This window comes from Hyposmocoma kahamanoa, unplaced genomic scaffold (genome assembly GCF_003589595.1).
Source record: "Hyposmocoma kahamanoa isolate Upper Pololo Valley unplaced genomic scaffold, ASM358959v1 78, whole genome shotgun sequence".
Lineage (NCBI taxonomy): Eukaryota > Metazoa > Arthropoda > Insecta > Lepidoptera > Cosmopterigidae > Hyposmocoma > Hyposmocoma kahamanoa.
In genome coordinates, this window is record NW_020653945.1 from 8,077,954 (window position 1) to 8,082,975 (window position 5,022).

Consider the following 5,022-nt stretch of genomic DNA (forward strand, 5'->3'; position numbering starts at 1 on the left):
AGGTATTACAGTCTAGTCTGAATCCAATAAATAACAAAGTGGCGACACGTTCTGTATAAAAATGTTACGTGAAGCCGGAGATTGCAATGTTTACAAGCAGCAATCTGAGAAACAAGGATGGTTATCCGACGTGGAAATTTAAGATGAGAAATTTTCTTATCCACGAGGATCTGTGGTGTACAATAGTTGGTTATCCTGAAGGTGACAACACTGCAACATCATTGAAGGTAAGACTTGATAATAAGGCTCTTGCCAAGATATGCTTGACAGTAGACGGTGCAGCTATTACTCACGTAAAGCGAGCAAAAACTACAACCGAAGCATGGAAGTCTTTGCAGAAGGCCTACGAGGATAAGGGAATGGGTCGCAGACTAGCTTTAGAACGTAAGCTATATAGATTAAGTCTCTCAGACTTTGAAAATATCGAGGTGTATATTAATGCAGTTCTTACAACTGCACAAGACCTGGCAGATATTGACAAGGAGATAGACGATAAGTCAATTGCAGCTATATTGTTAGGAGGTTTAACTTCAAAATATGAACCTCTCGTTATGGCAATCGAAAATTGTGACAAACCTGTTACGACTGATTTGGTAAAGGCGAGACTATTAAACGAGATGTCTAAAAATGAAACTATGCCTGTCAATACGGTTTTTCAAGCCAAGTACAATACCAAACAGAAGAAAAAGAAAAATTTTGTTTGTTACGATTGCAAAGTACCAGGACACAAAAGACCCGACTGTCCTCAAAGAAACAAAGCCAAAGTTGCAGCGATAGAAGTGGATCAAGAAAAGAAGATGACATCCTTTGTTGCTCTGAATACTTCTGCTGCTGGTGTAGATTTATGGTACGTAGATTCGGGCGCAACCAAACACATGACTTCTAGACGTGATTGGTTCCAGATTTTCACAGGTTCAGATAGTGGAAGCGTTACTGTTGCGAATGGTGATCAAATCAAGTGTCATGGAGTCGGTAATGTATCAATAAATACGCCTAATAAAACAGTGAATATGATAAATGATGTTGCTCTTGTACCAGATTTAAAGGCAAATTTATTATCAGTTCAACAAGCTGTTCAGAAAGGATTTATATATTTTTGATAATAATGGTTGTACTTTTTATAAAAATGATGCAAATTTTACTGTTACAGGTGATTCAGTTCTACATGCTACGTCCTGTGGTGGTTTGTACACTCTAGAGTGTACTGTAAATATTCCCCGGGCAAATGTAACACAACATGAGCACTCTGACGGTTCGAGTAACTACAATCTGTTACATAAACGATTAGGGCACTTATGTCGTATCGGAATGAGAACGTTGAAGGATCATCAAGTTGGTATTGATTTTATTGAGGTAGACAAAAGTAGTTGCATCGCTTGTATACAAGGTAAACAAGCTAGGAAACGTTTTAAGAAGATAGCATACAAAAAGGCATCTTCACCTTTAGAACCTGATCCTTAGTGATCTTTGTGGACCTATGTCCGTGTCATCTATTCAAGGAAATATATATATTTTAATTTTTGTAGATGACTATGATACACGTAAAATTTTTGCTTATTTCATTAATTCTAAGACAGAGGTAAAGAACAAGTTCTGTTTATTTCAAGCGTTAGTCAGTTAGGTTCTAAAATAAAAACAATTAGAACAGATGGTGGTACCGAGTTTGTCAACAAGGAGTTTGACGATTATCTTGCGTCTAAAGGGATCGAACACCAAACTACTATGAGGTACAGTCCACAACAAAACGGGACTGCGGAGCGCACTTTCCGCTCAATAGTTGAGAAGGCGAGTTCCATGATGGCTGAGAGCTCCTTACCAAAAGCATACGGGGAAGATGCATGCAAGGCAGCAGTGTACTTGAAGATCCGGTCACCACATAGAGCCTTAGATGGACAAATACCTTACGATAGATGGTGTGGTCGTAAAAGTGACTTGAGCCACTTAAGAGTGTTCGGATGCAGAGCTCTTGTTCATATACCCGATTGTCGGCGAAAGAAGCTAGATTTGAAAGCTGAAGAAGCAATATTTATGGGATATTCAGAGGATCCAAATACTTACTTGTTTCGTGATCCTGAAAATCCACGAAGAATGTTAGTCTAGAGACGCTACATTTTTTGAAAATTGTTTTACACCCCTGAAGCGAAAAGAAAGTCGTTCGCAGATTGAATCTTGTAATCCTATTTTATTGTTTGATACGCATGAAGAAAGATCTGAAGGAGGATCAGAATTCTTCGACTGTCTTGACAGTACCAGCTCAGCTGTTGAGTCGTCTATTCCTGTAAATTTGTACTCGGAGCCTGACAATGTTCCAGAGGTTACAGAGACGGATACAGCAAGAGAACATCCAGAAGTTCCGTTTGAGCCGAGATATCCGTCAAGAAATGGAAAGCCTTCTGATTTCCTGTCATATCAAGCGTCAATTAACGATGTGGATCAACCAACCAGCTATTATGAAGCTATTCGTTCGGATGATGCTGCAAAGTGGCAGCTAGCAATGAATGATGAGCGCAATTCACTAAAGAAATTTCGCACCTGGGAGCTAGTGGATAGACCCAACAAGAAGGTTATTCCCTGCAAGTGGGTATACAAAGTGAAGAAGGATGTTTTTGGCAACATCATTAAATACAAGGCTAGCCTCGTTATTAAAGGATATAGTCAGACAAAAGGCGTTGACTATAATGGGACTTTTGCGCCTGTAATACGTCATTCTTCAATACGCACGCTATTTGCATTATCTGCAGAATTGGGCTTGAAGATGAGGCACATAGACGTGGATACTGCATTCCTGAACGGCGATTTACAACAAGAAGTCTACATGGAGCAACCTCTTGGCTTTGCAGAAAAAGGTCAAGAAAACAAGGTGTACGTAAATATCTCTATGGCCTTAAGCAGGCTCCACGTGCCTGGAATAAAAAGTTAGATGAAACTCTATCAAAAATAGGTTTTATTGGAACGCCCTCTGAGCCGTGCGTGTACCTATACAAAATTTTTTGATAAAGAACTCGTTATCGTCGGAGTTTATGTTGATGACATATTTGTCTATTATTCATCTGACAAGACATTTGAATTTGTCAAAAATGATTTGTCAAAATATTTTTCGCTATCTTAAAAAGAAGGAACCGCCATTCAGCAAAACGAAGAAGAAGAAGATTTTTCGCTAAAAGGTTTAGGTTTTTCTAAAAGAGAAGCCATCCTTCTTTTTAAAAAAAGAATAGAATAGATTTAGGTTTTTTTGAAGTCATATTTAGGTTTACAAATCAATTGCAATAAAGAATACGGAAGGACTGTACATACATTCCAGTACTGTTGATACATTCCAGTGACGCGATATCCAGTACAACATGATGACCAGGAGAATGTTGTCTGAAGAAAAGAGCAAGAAGATGGAAGCTGAGCTCAATGAACTGAGGGCACTGACAGATAGGCTTCTTGAAGAACGCGATGTATATGAAATGGAAATGCAGGCGCTCAAGACTTCACGAATGACATTAAAAGGGAAATTTGATGAAATTCGACGATTTTGTGAAGAATTAGAAAAAGAGTGCAAACGAAAGGAATTAATTATAGAGAGCTTCCGAGAAAATCACCAGGAGCACGAAGACGCCTTAGACCGTATCAGATTTCTTGAAAGACAGGTAAAGGAATCAAATGCTGAATTTGCATCATTACACGAACAAAGCGGAAGTTACGACCACCTAACGACCTTGTCACTCCGTGATGAACTAGCTCTGGGAGACAGGAATGTATGCAACAGTAAATTATGCAGCATTAAATCGCAAGACCCAAGATTTTCCAAATTAACCAACCTGATAAGAAAGAAATCGAAAACTCTTAAGAAACTAAAATCAGAAAAATTAAATTTACACAAGGACAAGGTGAAGATGGCCGAACAAGTGAAAGATCTAGAGTTAGATCTTCAATCGCGAACTAAAGACCTACTTTCTACGCAGAAACAACTAGAAGAACTTTCAGCTGCAACTAATGAGCTTTTAAAGCTGGGTACTCAGTATAGAGAACTTACTCAAGTCCTTCTTCACGATGAGCTTAGTGAAACAAATGGTCCAGTAGAAATAAATCAGACTCCGTCCCCACCACCCACATCATCAACGCAACCAACACGTGCATCGTATGCCAGCGTTGCTGCAGGAAAACGTGTCTGCTCCACTACAACTGTTGAAGTTCGACACAGTCAACGGTCAACCAAGACTATTAGAACTCCGACCAGGCCATCCAGAAGAACGGTAGTTTTTTCTGATAAAATAGGCGTAGGACTAGGCCACCACCTTAGTAACCACTTAAAACAAAGGGTAGTCAACTATTGCTATCCAGGTGCTACTTTTAGTCAAATTATTACACTGTTAAGTGATTGCAACTTTGATAAATATACAACAGTGATTCTTATAATAGGTGATAGTACTAACATTAGTAAAAAAGAAGTAAATAGTAGCATTGACGTGTTCTTGAGAATTCATGAGAAGTGTGGGTGTAAATTCATACTAAGTGCATTCCCTTACTGCTCTAACCTAGGCATCGCTCGTAATAAGTATATTATATATAACATAAATTCGCACATTCATAATTTGACTTGCCGTCATAGTGACGTTTTATTTTGTTTTGACATTAATAAGTTCGTAAGGAATTTCAAACTTTTTAACAATAATTTACTTTTACCCCTAAGGTATCTAAGACATATAGCTAGTTTGCTATCTTTTAATATTAAGGACGCTGTTATAGATGATATAACACAGTCCCACGACAATGCTCCTACTTTAAGTAGCAACAGTATACTTTTTACTAACCATAATTTAAACTGAAAAACACGACAACAGAAAAGTCTAATCGTTTCCATGTAGTACATCAAAATATTCAAGGCTTTTCTGGCAAAACATTAGAAATGTCTTTTTTTGCACGATATTTCCGTTGTGTTACAGAACACTGGCTGAAAGATTACGAAGCCATTAACAATATAGAAAATTATGTAATAGTCAGTTCGTTCATAAGAAAGAGCTTAAGTAGAGGCGG